General features: G+C 40.7%; 1 long non-coding RNA gene across 1 annotated transcript in view; it reads right to left on the bottom strand.

Annotated features, from left to right (window-relative positions):
- LOC140482922 (uncharacterized) overlaps positions 1-20,571 on the bottom strand; it is a 118,136-nt gene that overhangs the window by 60,228 nt on the left and 37,337 nt on the right. The window contains exon 2 of the long non-coding RNA XR_011961818.1: positions 11,534-11,589. This is a non-coding gene — a long non-coding RNA (uncharacterized lncRNA). The remainder of the gene's footprint in view (positions 1-11,533; positions 11,590-20,571) is intronic.

The raw sequence follows: 20,571 nt of genomic DNA, 5'->3' as shown, positions 1-20,571 counted from the left end.
AATACTTTGATAGGGGACACATTGTACCCAACCTCCTCTTCACTGGTCAGATGAACTACAAAAGTTCAAGTGAATCCCTGAATCACCACTAACTTGCATTGAGCTCTGAATTTATGGCCTTTTAAGTAGCTCAATATTGAGCCCATTTAGCCTCAGTGGGTCAGTACCTGATGTCAGTCCATTATCACCACTAAATAAAAGGAGTGGGTCAGTTTTCCTGATGGAAGGAGTGGGCTGCGTAGTCATCAATTGATTACACAAGCCATTCTAACACCGAAGCCACTCTGAGTGACTCTATTAAATCTCAGTTACCGTGGGCGGCACAGTGGCACAGTGGTTAGCACTGCTGCCTCACAGCGGGTTCAATTCCCGCCTCAGGTGACTGACTGTGTGGAGTTTGCACATTCTCCCCGTGTCTGCGTGGGTTTCCTCCGGGTGCTCCGGTTTCCTCCCACAGTCCAAAGATGTGCAGGTTAGGTGAATTGGCCATGTTAAATTGCCCGTAGTGTTAGGTAAGTGGTAGATGTAGGGGTATGGGTGTGGGTTGCGCTTCGGCGGGGCGGTGTGGACTTGTTGGGCCGAAGGGCCTGTTTCCACACTGTAAGTAATCTAATCTAATCTAACCTCAGTCATTCTTAAACACCCTTTCATATACCTGTTGGGTTTTGAGTCTTCCTTGGTCCACTGTCCAACCACATGTCACTGTTCTCATCAGCACCATCTGCCTTATTCCTTTCAAATCCAGCTTTAATACTGCCCTCACAGATGGGAATAAACTCTCTCGTAGCATCCTAGGCCATGGACAGGGAACAAGCTATCATTGAATTAGATGCTTAACCATGATTGTAATAAGCAGGAGCAGGTTCAAAGGGTCAAATAGCCTACTCCTGCTCCTATTTTCTATGTCTATGTCTAAGTTTTAAGTTAATGTATGGTGGCTCAGTGGTTAGCACTGCTGTATCACAGTGCCAGGGACACAAGTTCCAGCCTTGGGTGACTGTCTGTGTGGAGTTTGCATATTTTCCCCATGTCCGCGTGGGTTTCCTCCGGATGCTCCGGTTTCCTCCCACAATTCAAAGATGTGCAGGTTAGGTGAATTGATCATGCTAGATTGCCCACAGTGTTCAGGGATATGTAGGTTAGGTGCATTCGTTCGGAGTAAACGTAGAGTAATAGGTTAAAGGAATTGGTCTGGGTAAGTTGCTCTTCGGAGGGTCAGTGTGAACTTGTTGGGCTAAATGGCCTGTTTCCACACTACAGGGATTCTATGATCGTGCTAAAGTGTGGGAAGAAGGGGCAGCAGGTCTGTTTCAAATGGTGGAAAGTGTTGAACTTGAATAATTTTAAGTTTTTTAAAAATTGGTTGTTGCATTGTTGAAAGAATGGCGTTTGTCAGATGTTGATTTATGGGAGTGAGGGTGGACTCACTTACTGGCACTGTTGGAGTTTTGTGCAAGCTGCGTGTCAGTTGATTTTGCAGTTTCATGGTGCTGTGGATTGAGTGAAGGGTTATAGTTTGTGAGTCCTATTTGTGCAGATGAAACAGGGAACTGTGGTTTTAGTCAACTGTTGCTGTGTGGTGTAGGATAAGGAATTGGCTTGATAGAAGGAGATCGTTGACAGTTGCTTTCCCTGATGGTTGGGATTTGAATTGGGTGTAGATAAGAACCCATAATGTAATGAAAGGTGGTTTGTTAGTACAAGATAGTGACCGCTATCCCCATCTGCTCTCATGACTCTTTGCTTTAACTGTAAGTGGGCACAGTTGCTTTACCACCCCACAAACTTAGCCATCCTGGACTATGATCAACCACAAATCTCAAATAATTTATTGCTGAGCAAATTATCTAAAACTTCAAAAATCCTTGGCTTTTATAATTTACTTCTGGCTAACTGAACAGTCCCTTACTTTAACCCTTTTTTTAAACTGCAACATCTCTTGTTTTTTTTTCTTTCATTCACCAAAGTTCCTCCATAAACTATCTGGGTTTCCACCATCCATTCATGTTACATCAATTATTTCCACCAAAACACCTATAATTATCTTCCTCTTATCATCTCTCATCTTTCCTTATATTATAGGTTCTTACCCATCACGAGGCATCATAAATGCTGTAGACATGGGTCTTTATATTATTAACATGCTCGTTAAACTAAAGCTCTGTCGAAAGCTCCTCTTTTGAAATTTAATCCAAATTCCTGTCCACAAAAAATTTCACACAGGCCAGTAGGTAGCTATAATACCTGGTGTGAAGCTGAGCTGGATGTCTGCAAGATCATATGTTTGTTCCCTGTTCAGTTTACTGACTCAGAAGTCACAGCACCAGACTGTAATCCAACAGCTTTATTTGAAATTACAAGCTTTCAGAGCACTGCTCCTTCACCAATTTACTGATCTCAGTGGTAGAAGTGGTTTCAGTATCACAGAGTTAGCAAAGGTAAATTTAGACACTTTTGTTACTGTTTGCTAGTTTGTGGACTTAATGGAAAGCATATGTTTGCCAAAGACAGGTGAGCACAGGATTTGACTCAGCTGTGATTCTCCCTCAGTCCTGCCATGTTTCAATATATCTGTGATCATGGGCGTGTCCTATTTGAACTGCACTCACAAGAGGGTTAAAGTTTGCTGAGCGGCCTTATGATTTGACAACTGACATTTTGTAAAACAAATTAATTAATAGTTTCCTAGTCCTTAATACATCTGTGACGTACATGAAGGGTTGCTCGAGTCAATTTCCAACAGCTGACAACAACTTGATATGCTTAAATTACATCTTGCATTACGATTTTAATTTGGTGTTGCAACAAGATTACACACTGCGCCAGTCTGAGTGTTAGGGAGTGAACAAAAGCTTAAAGCAAAGGTGTGGCAATACAAGGAAAATAACAACTGTGAAATGTTTTCACATGTGATATCAACTTTGCTATTTTACTGTTTAGCAATATTAAGAATCTCAATTTCTACGCAAACCAAGTCATGACTCTCAGGCCCAGATTTTTTGCCACCAAGAGGGTCTCTCTGTCATTTCAAAAATGGTAGCTGATCCTGGAGAGGGTCCATTCCTGAGAGTTGCATTTCCCATTTTTAGGGGATGCGGGAAAGGAGTTGTGTGGTTGGGATTTGTACATAGCCAGTTCATGGAGGGAGATGGCCACTTAAATCATTTCTTGCATTCGATTGAGTCAGACTTTGGTAGCCCAGGAATATGAAACCCGAAATCTGCAGAAGAAACCTGGCAGGGACAGTTCTCAACTTCATGCATTTCTTTGGAGAGGTAAGGATCCCCTTTCAAATGGTACCAGAACACCTTTAGGGGATGTTACATGCCTTTGTCGCTGGGGGGACAGGTGGTGTTGTAAAAGTCTCTCTTGGAACAGCTATAAAAGCTGGCATAAATATGCATAAGCTCATTAACTGTAGTGCTCCTTGGAATTGTTAACAAACCTGTGAAAACACAAAGGTCAGAAATGTGACTAGTAAGAGGTCCTATCAAAAGAATACAATAAGGGAGCTGTCAAAAGTATCAAATGGAAGGGCAAAATTGTTAACGGAACCTTGGAAAGGAAGTATCAAAGGGAGCTATGAAGCTGTTAAGGCATTTAAAAAGGTAAAAACAATGACTGCAGATGCTGGAAAGCAAATACTGGACTAGTGGTGCTGGAAGAGCACAGCAGTTCAGGCAGCATCGAACGAGCAGCGAAATCGATGTTTCGGGCAAAAGCCCTTCATCAGGAAGGGCTTTTGCCTGACACATCGATTTCGCTGCTCGTTGGATGCTGCCTGAACTGCTGTGCTCTTCCAGCACCATTAATCCAGTAAAGGCATTTAAAAATCCTGTCCTTTAAACATTTCAAAAAATAGCTGGAATGCTACAAAGCAAAGTTTTTTGTCATATGCTGTCTTTTGGCATAAACCTCAGGTATTCCATTACTGGATTACTGCTGCATGGCTGATTTCATAACCATCAATTATCACAGTAGGGTGCCTGCAATTTCAAGTCAGACAGCATCCGAGGAGCAGGAAAATCCATGTTTTGGGCAAAAACCCTTCATCAGGAAGGGCTTAATCTTGACTCTGATCTCCAGTATCTGCAGTACCCACTTCTGCCTGCCATTTCAGTTTTATTCATAGCTCCACTTACATTCTTATCTATTTTTGTGTCATCTGCAAACTTGACTATAGAACATTTACGTTTTGCATCCAAATAATGAATATATATATAGAGTAAATAATCATGGCCTGAGCACTGATCCCTATGTTTTTACATTTTGGGATGAAAGTCAAGATTAGAGTGGTGCTGGAAAAGCACACCAGGTCAGGCAGCATCTGAGGGGCAGGAAGATTGATGCTTTTAGGCAAAAGCCCTTCATCAGGATTCTTGGGATGAAAGTCAGCTGCAGGTTACCTAAATCAATGATGCCAGACACAGATAAACACAAGCGAACAAAGTATTCCTGGAAACTGCTTTTGGGCAAAAAGACAGAGGATGATAGATTCATAACAGCAGAACGGGAAGGCTTGCTTTCTATCACTGTTTTTCTCATAGCCTCTTGCTCTTCATTTTTGTAGTAGACACTCTCCCCTTTTTAAATTTTATGCCCACGATACTGTGGATGTTTTATATTGCATTTCATTATTTTTATCAGAATTATTAAGCAATAAAATTCCTTTTCTTTCATTCCAGGAAATCTTGCAATTGACTTGACCATTTCTGAACTGGTGAACTATGTTTAACTGAAATGTGATGTAGCTGCATGCTAAAAAAAATTAGAAAACCGTCATTGTGGCCAACCAAGGGAGTTAAAAGAAGGGGAGATGATGCACCCCTCCTCACGTGGTTATAGATAAACATCGTCATAAAGTAAGGATAAAAAACAATTCCAAAGTTTCTGTTTTATTTTTGGTTTCCAAAATGTGCAGTTTTCCTTTGTTTCCAGAAAAACAGAATATTCTTGTTGCTGTAAGGCAATACTATAGACCTGTGAGTCTGACATTGGTGGGTAAATTGTTGGAGGTGATTCTGAAAGATAGGATTTACATAAACTGGAGAGGCAAGGATTGATTAGAGATAGTCAGCATGGTTTTGTGCGAGGAAGATTGTGTCTCACAAAATTGATTGAGTTTTTTAATGAAGTAACCAAAAAGATTAATGAGGCCAGAGCAGTAGATATTGTTCACTCGAACTTTAATAAAGGCTTTGACAAGGCTTGATGTGGTTGACTACTTACTAAAGTTGGATCACATCGAATTCATGTCCGCTTACCAATTGGATACACACTCGGCTTTACAGTAGGAGATGGGCTGGTGATGGAGGATTGAATTTTGAACTGAAGGCCTGTGACCAGCAGTGTTCCACAAGGATCAATAGTGGGTCTACTTTTGTTTCTCGTTTATATAAACAATTTGGATGATAATATAGGAGGCATGGTTAGTAAGTTTATGGATGATACCAAAATTGGTGGTATAGTGGACAGTGAAGAAGGTTATCTAAGATTACAAAAAGATCTTGATCAAGCAAGTCAAAGGGCTGAGGAGTGGCAGATGGAGTTTAATTTGGATAAATGTGAGGCATTGCATTTTGGTAATACAAAAAAGGACTTTTATGATGAATGATAGGGACCTGGCTAGTGTTGAAAAGCAGAGAAACCTCAGCGTTCAGGGACATAATTCTTTGAAATTTGTGTCACAGGCACACAGGGCGGTTAACAAGGCCTTTAATATGATTGCCTTCATTCCTTAGACTATTCAGCATAAGATTTGGGATGTCATATTGAGGTTGTACAGAATGTTGGTGAAGCCTCTTCTGGAGTACTGTGTGCAGTTCTGGTCGCCCTGTTATAGGAAGGATATTATTTAACTAGAGAGGGTTCAGAAGATGTTTACCTGGATGTTGCTGGGAATGGAGGGTATGAGTTATAAAGATGAACTGGAAAGGCTGCGACCTTTTTCACTGGAGCATAGAGGTTGAGAAGTAACCTTAGAGATATTTGTAAAATCGTGAGGGGCATCGATAAGGTGAACTGACAAAGTCTTTTCCATAAGGTGGGGGAGTTCAAAACTAGGGTGCATATTTTTTTAAGGTGAGAGGAGAAAGCTTTAAAAAAAAAATGACATAAGGGGCAACTTTTTTTACACAGACATTGGTTCATGTGTGGAATGAACTGGCATAAAAAGCAATGGACGCATGTACAGTTACAATGTTTAAAAGACATCTGAATAAGTTTTGCAGGGATGTAGGCCGAGCACAGGAAGGTGGGGTTAGTTTACTTCGGGAACATGTTTGGCGAAGGGTCTGTTTCCATTCTTATGATTCCTTGACTACTTCAACAGAGCTGAAAATGTGTTGCTGGAAAAGCGCAGCAGGTCAGGCAGCATCAAAGGAGCAGGAGAATCGAGGTTTCGGGCATAAGCCCTTCTTCAGGAATGGGGAAAGTGTGTGCGGGACACACTTGCGTGTGTGAGACACACTTTCCTCATTCCTGAAGAAGGGCTTATGCCCGAAACGTCGATTCTCCTGCTCCTTTGATGCTGCCTGACCTGCTGCGCTTTTCCAGCAACACATTTTCAGCTCTGATCTCCAGCATCTGCAGTCCTCACTTTCTCCTACTTCAACAGAGCCTTTGTCCACAAGGTGACCAGAAATTTGCTTTTCTTTTTAGTATTTTCTTAAATAGCTATGAGTCTTGATTGTTACCAGTAACTGATTTGCCAACTGCTAGATGTATTAATATAATTAAGTGTTTCTTATTATATTATGAATGGTCCTTTTAGCTCTATCTCACTGCATTAATCATTCCCAGCTCCTTTGATTATGTCACTATGTTGTTCTGATAAACTAATGTTGAACAAAGAGACCTTGGAGTACAGGTTCATAGTTTCTAAAGTGGAGTCGCAGGTAGATAGAATAGTGAAGAAAGCGTTTGGCAGGCTTTCCTCTATTAGTCAGAGCATTGAATAGAGGATTTAGGAAGTCATGTTGCAGCTGCACAGGACATTGGTTAGGCCACTTTTGGAATATTGTGTGCAATTCTGGTCTCCTTCCTAGTGGAAGGATGTTGTGAAACTTCAAAGCGTTCAGAAAAGATTTACAAGGATGTTGCCAAGGTTGGAGGATTTGAGCTATAGGGAGAGGCTGATGGGCTGGGGCTGTTTTCCTTGGACCATCAGAAGCTGAGGGTTGACCTTGTTGAGGTTTATAAAATTATGAGTGGCATCATAGGGTAATTAGACAAGGTCTTTTCCCTGGGGTGGGGGAGTCCAGAACTAGTCGGCTTAGGTTTAGGGTGAGAGGAGAAAAATTTTAAAAAGACCTAAGGGGCAACTTTTCCACACAAAGGGTGGTGCGTGTATGGAATGAGCTGCAAGAAGAAGTGGTGGAGGCTGGGACAATTGCAACATTTAAATTGTAACATTTATCTAGATGGGTTTATGAATAGGAAGGGTTTAGAGGGATATGGGTCAAGTACTGGCAAATGGGACTAGATTAGGTTAGCATATCTGGTCACCATGGACAAGTTGAACCAAAGGGTCTGTTTCCATGCTGTACATTTCTATGACTCTATGACCCTAAATGTATTCAAAAAAGTGGTTAAGTAAAGCATATTTCTTCTCTCTGCAATGCCAGTAAAGTAAATGGAAATTCATTAAAACTTCATTCTTAACAAGAGGCGTATGAAGAAAGGAGAATTGAAAGTCATGCTTCAGTATTCAGCTAATGACCTCCAGAGAGATGGTGGGGATTCTTGATGCCACATGATTTCAGAAATGAGAAAAAGACCAAATTATTTGAACAATCTTCTTACTCTAGTAAAAATTAACATTTCTATTGCAATTATGCCTTGCAAGATTCTTTTGTGAATGTGCCATAAGTCAGTAAACAAAACCACAAAAGTTTAACGTCACAATCTTAATAATACTCTTGCTGTAGAATCATTTATATACAGATGTACCATGGATTTACAGGTATTTTACTGTGCAGAGGCAAGTTACCTAGCAGACTTAAGACAGTGGTAACCCAACAGAAATTACAAGTTACCTTTGTTGAATTCCTCCCCAGCGCAATTCCCCAGGACCAACCAGTGGAGAATTCCACATGACTCATTTGACTTCCCAAACACAGTGTCACATACAGCCTAGCAAACTAGACAAAAGGATTTCTTAAAACTACAGTATTAGTACTTCCTTCAAGAGTAAATTTGAGCTTCCCACTTGGCTCAACTGTTTAAGGCAGTAACTGATTCAGAGATACAAGGTTGGTTCTTCCTTTACTGAGTTGAACTGCATGCCAGTTTAATGAATTCACCAATTGCCATTGGCACACCCTCACTAAAGAAGGAAATTAACCCAGGATTTGCTCATTGGAACAAACAAGAAAAGTGACCACAAACATGGATTTAAAGCAAAGCTAGGAGTCAGCACTTTCAACATGTAGTGGGAAAGGGATGCAAGAAGCTTTCAAAGTGTACACATTTCAAATTAATGGCTGTTAGCTTTTCAGCTGCCAGGTGGGTGATACTGGCTCTGAAGATATTTTTACGCTGGTGAGATTCTTGAAATCTGACATCTGTGACCTAGCACCTGACAAAATCCATCTTGCTTATCCCAGCTGCAGAATCGTAGACTCACAGGAAGAAAATGGCTTAAGATTAGGCGTGTTAAAGGAGTCAAATCTAGTAGTGGAAATTATATGAACCAGTATTGAGACATCAGTCTCAAAGAGTACAAGAGTATAAAAGCAGATTTAGTGTTATTCTACTTGAGGTTTCAGCATATAGGTCAGATGTAAAATGATTTAAGCAACCAATGGATTTTATCAGGTTTTTTTAACATAGAAATTACAATATCAGAACAGGCTCAACCTCTTTAGCTCAGTCAGTTTGTGTAGGTAGAAAAGTGAATTTAAGGTCCATTGCTGCTCCAATTTCTTAAATTCTTAACTTCTTATATCTTGGTCTATAGTAGCCCTATACAAGGAACCTTCTGAATTTCACGCATTTGCCTTTCTTCATATCTTTTAATTTCCTTTATTTTTGACCATCCATCTATTTATTCTTAAATATTGGCAGGATCTCTGCTTTAGTCACTAACATTCCTGACCTCATAACCTTCTGTGCAAATAAGGTTTCACCTAAATTATTTCCATTTAATCTCATATCAAAATCTTCTTGTTTCTAGACCTCTCAATCATTAGAAACAATTTGTTTCTATCTAATCTGTACCACCTTTATCAAAACATCTTATGATCTCTTTTGTTCTAATGAATAAAGCTCCTGACATGACAATCTTTGTATTTCATACCAAATGACATTCTGGGGAACCTACGCTGCACCATTTCCTTTGACTGAATATTCTGCCCTTAGAACATAGAATATTACAACACAGAAACAGGCTCTTTGGCACACCACTTTTGTGCTGACCATGCTAGCATTGTAAACTAATCCCTTCTGCCTGCATATGGTCCCTGCCTGTTTATATGTCTGTTTATATGCCTCTTAAACTTTGCTAATGTATCTGCTTGTACCAACATCCCTGACAGCACGTTCCAGGTACCTACCAACTTCTATAAAAAAAAATTTTGCCTCACACATCTTTCCTTTCACCTTTAACCTATGCCCCCTAGTATTTTCCCCCCTGGGGAAAAAAGACTCCAAAAATCTACACTTTCCATGCACTTCATAATTTTAGATACTTCTTCTCTGAAATGCACAAAATAGGGCAAGCATGGATTTATAATGGCCTTATTTGGATTCAATATTATGTCTCTATAATTGTGTGGCTTATCTGTTTTTATAAAACCTATAATTTCAATTGTTTCTTTTCAAAATCTTGTCTACTTGATAATGCTCCTTTTAATTTCTTGTGAATGGGAATTCCCATATCCTCCCACTCATCCACTTCATTCAGCCTCTCTCCACAGATGCTGCCAGATTTGTTGGGTTTCTCCAGCACTTTATGTTCTCATTTCAGATTTCCAGCATCTGCAGCTTTTTGGTTTTATCAGTCAGCTTTCTCCAACTCCATTCGATCAATATTCCTCCATGCTTCACTCCTCAGAATCATTTACCATACCTCCTATTTGGAACCAAGGGCCATTTGACCCCTGTCCCTCCAGCCTTATATCTAACTAATTGAACAGTGAACAAGAGAGGACCAGAACAAAACTGGACAGACAGTTTCGACAATTCTACAAATATTTTTGATTTCCTCCATTTTTATCAGATTTAATCTGATCACTCATCTCCTAACTGTAAATCTTTTAATCTTCTCCAATAGTCTTCTTGAAAGTCCCATGCTGAAGCTTTCAGAGAATTCAAGTGCAGATCATTCTGCTATAACGCGCATTTTGTTAACACAAATTCACTACAACACGATTGACGAATTGGGGACACTGTTTCTAAAGTGTGAAGGTTTAAACCGTGTATTGGTTATGACGCGATTCCAGCCCCATTACTATTAAATGCTATTTCATGATTTTTTTTTATCACATGGGATTGAACGAGACAGGAACTACCGCATTACAGAACTAACTGTACATGACATCTGCTCATTTCCTCCATTTAATTACGTGTAAGTTCTCTAAAGAGCATTGCCAAGCCTGCTCTTCCTCTTTGAAGGCTATGTTGACTACTTTGTGTTATATTGTCTTCACCCAGATGTTTAATTTCTTCTTTAATTGAAGATTCCCAAATTTTCCCTATCACTGAAAATAATTGTATTATTCAGGTTAGTTTTGTCTTTCCTTTTAGAAATGGCACTTGGTCACTTTACAGTCCTCTGGTACACATCCATTCTCAATGATCTTTAAAATATAGTTCTTCAGGCCCCCATAATTTCTTCCCTATTTCCATTAGGATCAAATGTATCCTGTCAGATCCTGGCAATTTGTCATGCCTTAACATAACTGAGCTTCACTTCAGAAGTCATGATGGTATAGTGCTAATGTCTCTAGGCTAGTAATCCAAACGCTCATGCTGATGTGCTGGGAGCATGTGTTCAAATTCCATGATAGTAGATCATCAAAATTTGATTTTAAAAAATCTGGAATTCAAAGCCAGTCAAATGTTCACCATTCAGCCATTGCTGAATATTGTAAATATCTATCTGTTTGGTTAATGTCTTGCCCTTTAGGAAGAAAATCTGGCATTCTTACCTCACCTACATGTGACTACAGACCACAGCAAATGTGGTTGATTCTTACTGCCCTCTGAATGATAAATGTTGACTTTATCAGCTACACCCACATCCCACAAATGTTTTTTTAAAAAGATATATTCATTTATTTCATTTATTGTTGTAGTTATTGTTACAAGGTCAGCCAGATGGACCTCGTAGCCCCTGATTGGGGCTATTAATCTAGCCCGATAGAGAATCCTGGCTGACAGATACAAATAGCAATGGCAGACATCATGTTCACTCTGAGAACTGGCTCTGATGGGGCTGGATTGGTGTCAAGAATGTTCCACATGTAAATAAAGGGTGACTTGGTGGCCGGATTCCGGCCTCTGTGGAGTTATTTCAATTGTAATATCTCACCTTAGTTTTAAGACGTGCAGGATTTACTTCTTGCATGTACAAGGGAAGTGTGGTTTCTGTTGACAAAAGAGCAAAAGTGATAATCAATATTTTCTTCTTTGATCCAGAAAATCCATAGTTTATCATAGCATCAAAAGGCATCATCCCAATAAGGAAATAACTAGATGCATTTTAATGATGGGAACCTATTTTCCTTCTCTTTGGAGATTCTCTGATCTGAAAGTGGCATGTGTGTCTGATTCATTCCACGTCACAATACTATTGGTTCCAACATGAAATTTTGTTCTTGGATATGGTGTGTGGTGAATGGAAACGGGGAGGCTAAAGAAGAAGAGAACATAGGAAGATGAAATATATCTTTCTAACAATGAATCTGCCATATATAATTTACTAGCATAATCCAAAATTACACATTGGAAAAACTCTTCACAAGACAAAGCAACAACAATAACAGTTGTTCATTTCCCTGTTCTGCACTACCTCAGCCACAGCACAGTAACAGTCATGATAACTGATATAGTGAGTCATAAGTTTTGCAAGATGCAGGGAATATTTTCAAATTGGGCCAGTAACAGATGGTTTTATGATGCCATGTCATGCCGTCAAGCAATATGTCTTCAGGAATCCACCTTGTAACAGTAGGTAAAGGGAGTTTTTCTTTAGGAATCCATCACTCTGCCTACTATGAACAGGTGAATTCCTAAAAATGCCCAACTGCCTGCAGAGATCAACAGAATCTTCCTGATACTCCAGTCAATGGGATTTTGCAGCAACATTTATTAATGAGCTTTGGAGCAAGCTGATTGGAAAATCCAAATTGTTCAGTCAGTTATGCACAAAAGTAAATGGTGACTTTGTTTTTCTTTCTATTTGAAAGGTGATGTAGCAAAAAGACTTCATTCCAAGGGAACAACTGTGAGGAAGCTTTCTTTATATGCACAGTGATGTGATGACACACAGCTGGGGTGATCAGTGAGGAAGTAACCTGGTTGTAGTGGATTCAAGGAGCAGCTACCATGATTAATGTTCACTGATTTTAAAAGCTTTGAAAATGGATCTTTGTGGTAAAGAATATACAGTATAAATATAACTGGTATTAAAGGTGCTTCTGTCAGTGAAGGTTATATAAATTTTCCCCTATTTGATGAGAGTAAAAACTTTGAAAGCTCTGGGTTCAAATCATGGATGAGGCCAGAGCACTGTAGACAGTGAACAGAAAGAAAGGAAAAATGCAGGCAGGCATCTTACTGCTGAACACTATCTACTGATGATGCTTATATGAATGTCAGGTGAGGACAAGACCAAGAAGTTATGATAACCCTGACTGGCAACACAACCTGTTGATCGTCACTGTCAAAGTTCAGACTGTCAGCACTGCTGGACCAGAGCACTGGTGTCCAGAGAGAAGACTGAATTTCTTTTCAAAGACCTGCTCTACAGTCATTGTTATGGACGTAAGGATTTTATATGAACTGCTACATGATCTTAAGAGTCAAAATGTGCTCCTTTCAGAAACAATCAATCTCAAACAAACCATTGATATGCAATCCACACACACGAGACACATTTCCCTGCATGTCAACTCTCTCGACTCCAACCGGCCTGTTCTGATATCCATCCCCCCCCGACATATCTTAAACAGACAGATGACAGTTTGTGTTTAACAGATGTCACCCAAAGACTCCAGATCACCCAAAGCTCAGCAATTAAGTACCGGAATCAACATTTCAAAGCACCTCGTAAGCATAACACAGATATCCATTAAATTAATATGTTTTGCAGCAGCCTCTGGAGATGTTTAAGCACCATATCTGTAATCCCATTGTAAAATTACAAGTTCCTTTGTACAAGGAATAGAAATGCTCTATTCCCAGCTGCATTACTTTGCACATGAATACTATTTCCATTTTGTTTGGTTTTTAAGCAATTATTAAGAAAATATTTTAATTAAATTTTCCTGAGGGAATGTCATAGTTTTAAAGAGTCATCAGAATGTGACAAAACATTTACCTCAGGTTAGTTTTAGATGCAAAGGCACTGTGCTGATTTGGACTATGTCCAAACATTTTCTATTCAGTGGAGGTATGTCTCCACTTCTAACTTAATTTTTCTTCCAACTCCTTATTGTTTACTTCTTGTGAAACAAAATCTTCTTATTTGAAGGATAATTGTAATCTGCAATCATTTGCTAATAAGTATAATTCACAGTCAAAAGGTGTGGTGCTGGAAAAGCACAGCCAGTCAGGCAGCATCTGAGGAGCAGGAGAGTCAATGTTTCGAGCATAAACTCTTCATTCCTGATGAAGAGCTTAAGCTCGAAATGTTGACTCTTCTGCTCCTTGGATGCTGCCTGTCCAGCTGTACTTTTCCAGCACCACACTTTTTGACTTTGATCTCCAGCATCTGTAGTCTTCACTTTCTCCCCCTTTTTTAACAAATATAATTGTCCATCTAGGAAATTTTGTTTCACTGATCATGAGTTCTGCAGGTCCTTCTAAGTCCAAAGAGCTGATCTTAGAGCTGAGGAAGGACAATATACAACAGCAAAAATGCATGGAGAAGATCTGTCAAAATGAGGATGACCAAGTTCTAGCATCAGTCAAGAGTAGGATTTAAAGTCAGAAAGTGCAGGAGAAACTCTGCCAGCATCCGCCTGGACTCAAAATGTTAATTCTGTTCCTTTCTCCACAAATGTTACCAGATCTGATGAATTTCTCCAGCACTTTCTGTTTTTATTTCAGGTTTCCAGCATCCACAGTATTTTGATTTTATTTGAGGGTTTGAAGCCAAATTTGGTATTTCTATTGTGCAAACTATTCATGATACCACATTTAGTGTCAACTGTATACCCATATTTCTGCAAATGGGAATGCTTTATAAAGGGAGTACATTTTGAACTCTAGATTCAGGGGAAAATTGACCCAGTTTTTATTCATTAAAATTACGATATTGCTTATTGTTTTTTGAATGGAATTCTAAATCAGTAAGTCCAAAGGCTTACTGAAGAAAGGTAATGCTCACTTAATATTCTGGGAAAAATCATCATACCCAATTGAATGTTGGAATTGGCAGAACTAGAATATAAATCCAATATTTGTTTGTCAATTTAAACAGGGTATTAAGGAAACAGACTGCATCTCTCATACTTTCCCATTTCTTCAAAGCTGTTTAATCTCTCCAACATATTTATCTCAGACATTAATTAACAGTTACTGCTGTAGAACCAGTTTGGATAATCACTGATGAAACACTGATTAAATTAGTACCTCATCTGTAATCTCAGATTACATTTATTTGTGCCTGTACCATTAAATATACTTGTCTTGCTTTTCCTCTTGAATTGATGTTATGTGAGGCTAAAGGGCTTTTTATTACAGCATGTCAAGATTATCCACTGGCTTTATCACTGGCTAAATATATTTACTAACCACTAATTATCCTTCTTTTTCAAAAGCATATTGTTTACAAAGCCAGGTACTGTATTGCAAACATACTCAGAACAAAATTCATTGTTGACATCAGAGAAATAGTCATCTGGCATTCTATTTTGTGAGGCAGATATCTGAAATTTGCTCTCAAATTACATACATAATCTTACATTTTTGTTTTATCATGGTTAGCAAAGCATAAACCCTGGAATTTAAATCTTTTTGAACATGAAAACTTCATAATGTAATTTTATATATTGCATTAGCCCCTGCAAATGCATTCAGTGAGAAACGAAAAGAGATGTGTATTTATATAGTATCTTTCATGATTATCAAGCCTATCAAAGCACTTTATTACCAACTAAACATTTTCTGAATGTCATCACCATTGTAAAGTAGGAAACCTAATGGACAATTTGCACGCAGCAAGATCACACAGAAAGTAATGTGATAATGACCAGATAACCCATTATTATGATGTTGATTCAGGACAGAATACTGACACACATGAGGAATAACACCTCCTCCTCTTCCCCCCACCCTGCCTGATTTTCTTCAAAATACAGGTGGTACTATGAGATGTTTTGGATCCATGGAGGTGATTTATAGGGACTTGATTTTTTGAATTTCTGAATGAAAACATGACATCACCAACAGAGCACTGGAATGCCAGTCTTGAAGAGTCACATTAGACTCAATGTATTAACTCTGTTTTGTCACTCCTCAGATGCGGCCAGACCTGCTGAGTTTCTACAACACTTTCTGAGACAGCTTGCTGTACAATACCATGCTACATCCACCTCACAGCTGCATTGTGTGCCAGCACTTTATGTGGAAAACACACCATTCATTCAACAAGCAAATGATCCTGTCTCAAACCTGAAGAGTTTGGTACTTAAAAGTCCATGAAGGCACGTATCAGTTAGAATCCTGGCACATTTCCTGTTCCTCGAATGCTGCTTTTCCAGCACCACTCTAATCTGGACTCTGATTTCCAGCATCTGCAGTCTTCACTTTTGCCACATTAAGTCAAGGGCAGCCTCTAACACCAATCCACGAGATTAGTCACAGTCAGGCATCTGGTCAGAGTGTTCTCAGTCATGGGGACCATGCTCTGTAGTCTGGGAACTGGGTCACAGTCACTCCTGTGGCTCCATAGTGGCCAGTCCTTTTTGGGGTGTAGGTGTCTCCAGCATGCAACAAGCAAAAAACAACTGGCTCCGATTCATTCCAACTTAAGGCTTCAGAAATTGTTTACAGCACCTTCGTTTTCCTCACTTGACTTTGGCTAAAAAGGTAGAATTGTTCTTTTTTAAAAATGTGCTCAAGAATATCAATGGTTTTTACGTGTGCCTGGGCAGCTGCATCTATCTGAGTAAAGTAAGAGTGGATAGTCTATTGACTGTTGCCTGTCCATTCCCCTCGCTGGAAATCAAACATTCAGCTAAAAGAGAGATTTGCTCCAAGCACAACAATCTGCAAGACAATGAACTGAAACATGAAGTTTGAAGACAGCACTGGCAGGCATAGACTTTCTGTAGGAATCTGCCACCAGAGATTTGTTAAGCAAACTCATTGTGGCATTCTGCAGCCTAAGGCAATCTGAACAGGTTGGGGGTGGTGGGATAAGCAAGACCTTGGAGACTTCATTAAATAATAAGCTTCACACTGCTGTTAATTAGAGGTGCTGGGATAATTACAGTAATTCTAATTACACTGCAAATCACAGATAACACAAATCAGGTAAAAAGACATTTTTGTTAAAGTGAGTACTCCAAACATATTATTGCCCTTTATTCTTTCATGGGATGTGGGTGTCCCCAGCAGGGGCACCATTTGTTGTCCATTCCTAATTACCCTTGAAATGTGTGTCTAGCTAGGATTTTGGAGGATAATTCAGAGTCTTCATGTTGCTGTAGATCTGCCATCACAAGTAGGCCACAGCAGGTAAGGACAGCTGGTTCCTTTCCCTCAAGGTCATTAGTTAATCAGAAGCATTTCTATGACAATGATAGTTTCATGGTCACCATTTCTGCCACTTTTAATTTCAGGTTTTTAAAGCATTAATTAAATTTTAATTCCACCCAACTGCGGTCATTGAAATTGAACCCAGCTTTTACACTGACCTCAAGAGGGAGTCTCTTTTTTTTAACAGTGAAGGCATTATATTTATTCTGAGTTGTTGTGGGAGCACAAGCTGAATCTGTCAGCGACACAATTTAAGCATCCTTCTGACAGCAATGCAAAAGTACTGGAAGCCTGCCTTCCATTGCACCCAGTCTTTCTCACTAGGCCTCAGATTTGAACTTCCCACATATGTTTGAGACACCACCCACGCCCTCCACCTCCTCCAAGACTTCCGTTTCCCCGGCCCCCAATGCCTCATCTTCACCATGGATATCCAATCCCTCTACACCTCCATCCACCATGACCAGGGCCTCCAAGCCCTCCATTTTTTCCTCTCCAGACGTGCCCAACAGTACCCTTCCACTGACACTCTCATTCGTGTGGCCGAACTGGTCCTCACTCTTAACAATTTCTCCTTTGAATCCTCCCACTTCCTCCAGACCAAAGGGGTATCCATGGGCACACATATGGGCCCCAGCTATGCCTGTCTCTTTATTGGCTACATAGAACAGTCGATCTTCCATAATTACACCGGCACCACTCCCCACCTCTTCCTCCGCTACATTGATGACTGCATTGGTGCCACCTCGTGCTCCCGCGAGGAGGTTGAGCAATTCATCAACGTCACCTACACACTCCACCCTGACCTTAAATTTACCTGGACCATCTCTGACACCTCCCTCCCCTTCCTGGACCTCTCCATCTCCATTAATGATGACTGACTTGACACTGACATTTTTTACAAACCCACCGACTCCCACAGCTACTGGATTATACCTCTTCCCACCCTACCTCTTGCAAAAATGCCATCCCGTATTCCCAATTCCTCCACCTTCACCGTATCTGCTCCCAGGAGGACCAGTTCCACCACAGAACACACCAGATGGTCTCCTTCTTTAAAGACCACAATTTCCCTTCCCACGTGGTTAAAGATGCCCTCCAACACATCTCGTCCACATCCCACACCTCCACCCTCAGACCCCACCCCTCCAACCGTAACAAGGACAGAATGCCCCTGGTGCTCACCTTCCACCCTACCAACCTTTGCATAAACCAAATCATCCACCGACATTTCCGTCACCTCCAAAAAGACCCCACCACCAGGGATATATTTCCCTCCCTACCTCTTTCTGCCTTCCACAAAGACCATTCCCTTCGTGACTACCTGGTCAGGTCCGCGCCCCCCTACAACTCACCCTCCCATCCTGGCACCTTCCCCTGCCACTGCAGGAACTGTTAAACCTGTGCCCACACCTCCTCCCTCACCTCTATCCAAGGCCCTAAAGGAGCCTTCCACATCCATCAAAGATTTACCTGCACATCCACCAATATCATTTATTGTATCTGTTGCTCCCGATGCGGTCTCCTCTACATTGGGGAGACTGGACGCCTCCTAGCAGAGCGCTTTAGTGAACATCTCCGGGACACCCGCACCAATCAACCACACCGCCCTGTGGCTGAACATTTCAACTCCCCCCTCCCACTCTGCCGAGGACATGGAGGTCCTGGGCCTCCTTCACCACCACTCCCTCATCACCAGACGCCTGGAGGAAGAACGCCTCATCTTCCACCTTGGAACACTTCAACCCCAAGGCATCAATGTGGACTTCAACAGTTTCCTCATTTCCCCTTCCACCACCTCACCCTAGTTCCAAACTTCCAGCTCAACACTGTCCCCATGACTTGTCTTACCTGCCTATCTTCTTTTCCACCTATCCACTCCACCCTCCCCTGCCCCCGACCTATCACCTTCATCCCCTCCCCCACTCACTCTATGCTACTTTCTCCTCACCCTCACCCTCCTCTAGCTTATATCTCCACACTTCAGGCTCTCTGCCTTTATTCCTAATGAAGGGCTTTTGCCCGAAACGTCGATTTTACTGCTCCTCGGATGCTGCCTGAACTGCTGTGCTCTTCCAGCACCACTAATCCAGACTCCGATTTGAATTTCCAAATTCTCTCTCTACAGGAACTCACAAGATTACTTTTATTGGAGCTGTTGGCATTGTGGGACAGCTACAGAACAACATTGCAGCATAGATTCAGCAAACAGAAATGCTCTGAAGCTCTTTTCACATTTAAGTTTCCGTTTTAGCAAGAAGAGAGTTTGCGGTGACCAAGTCAGAAAGGAGGTGCCCACTTAAGGTGATACCTTTGACATCATTCCCCAGGAGATCTTACATGAGCCTGTTTTGTAGAACAGATGTCAACTCACTGGAGGCAGCAGATAAATGTAAGTATAGAATCTATAGCAAGGCCCGTCAAATATATAAACTGGGTTGGATTGTCTGGTTGTAACAATTTTTATGACAATTCATTCAAAAAATTAACATACAAATGAACAGCTTCTTCTCGTTATTTTCTCTTCTACTTATGGTTGGTGCTCTGAAAGAATCCACTTTCAAGCTGTCTCTGCATTCTGGCTGACCTGGCACTGTGTCTGTAATTGTGTTGAATAAACTGAGGACTAAATAAAGATAGTGCAAAATAAAAGGTATGCTCTTCAGTCACCTCAAATTTACTGTGTTGAATATTTTAAAGTTCTGATGGTATGCAAAAGTATTTATATCAAAATATTCATCGTATAATTATGCACATATATAATTTAATGGAAGTGCTCCAGACATGCACACCATTTTAAAAGTAAAACTATTCTTAGTGAGGTATGGGTTAATATCACTGAGGAATGGAATGTTTCCCATTTTCCTGGCCTCGGGAATCCAACAGGTACATTCAGGTAAGGATTGCTGAATGCAAGAGTCTAGCATCTTTATGCTTTCCTAAACTTCTCCCATCACCCACAGCCTTCCTCACAGGGTCTCTGCACAACCCACAACATTTCCCCAACTGTCCCACCTTTCTGAGAATTCCAAAAACTGCTAAAGTCTTCATTCGATTCCAGCGAACAGCTGCCAAGGTTCCAATCCATTCCTCAGGCCTTATTCTCACTCCAAGCCCCAGGTTTCCAATTTCACTCTTAGCTCCCAGCTTGCCTAGGCTAGTGTACTGAATCTATTAGGTAAGCATAAACCCCTGGATGTAGTAATTGTCACCTTGATGTAGCTACCAAGTTCCTGAGGCATTGGACATTGAAAATATCCCATTCTCAGTGCTATTTGTTTAAAGTATCGCATTATTCCCAGAATGTCTGGAGTGTATGCAGTGTACATTAAATCAGAAGATGAATTAGCTCATCCTCTTAGCCAGGATTGCACACCAACACACACAAACACACATACACACACAGACACCTCCCCATTCTCCTGTGTCCTGACCTGCTTCATCCTGTGGCTTGTGGTTTTTCACCCTTCTGTTCTCTTGTCAACTGGAAGCTAAAATCTTTCAGTCAGGCTGATTTCTGATTCGAGAACATGCAGGTGAATCCTGACTCCTGGATAACCCATGCTTTACTGACTGACCTACTCCCAGCCAATTGTTAACTCAAGTTGTTAACTTGAGATGTGAGTGTTGCTGGCTAGACCA

Source organism: Chiloscyllium punctatum, chromosome 11, assembly GCF_047496795.1.
Source record: "Chiloscyllium punctatum isolate Juve2018m chromosome 11, sChiPun1.3, whole genome shotgun sequence".
Classification (NCBI taxonomy): Eukaryota; Metazoa; Chordata; class Chondrichthyes; order Orectolobiformes; family Hemiscylliidae; genus Chiloscyllium; species Chiloscyllium punctatum.
This window is presented reverse-complemented; position numbering and strand designations above follow the sequence as displayed.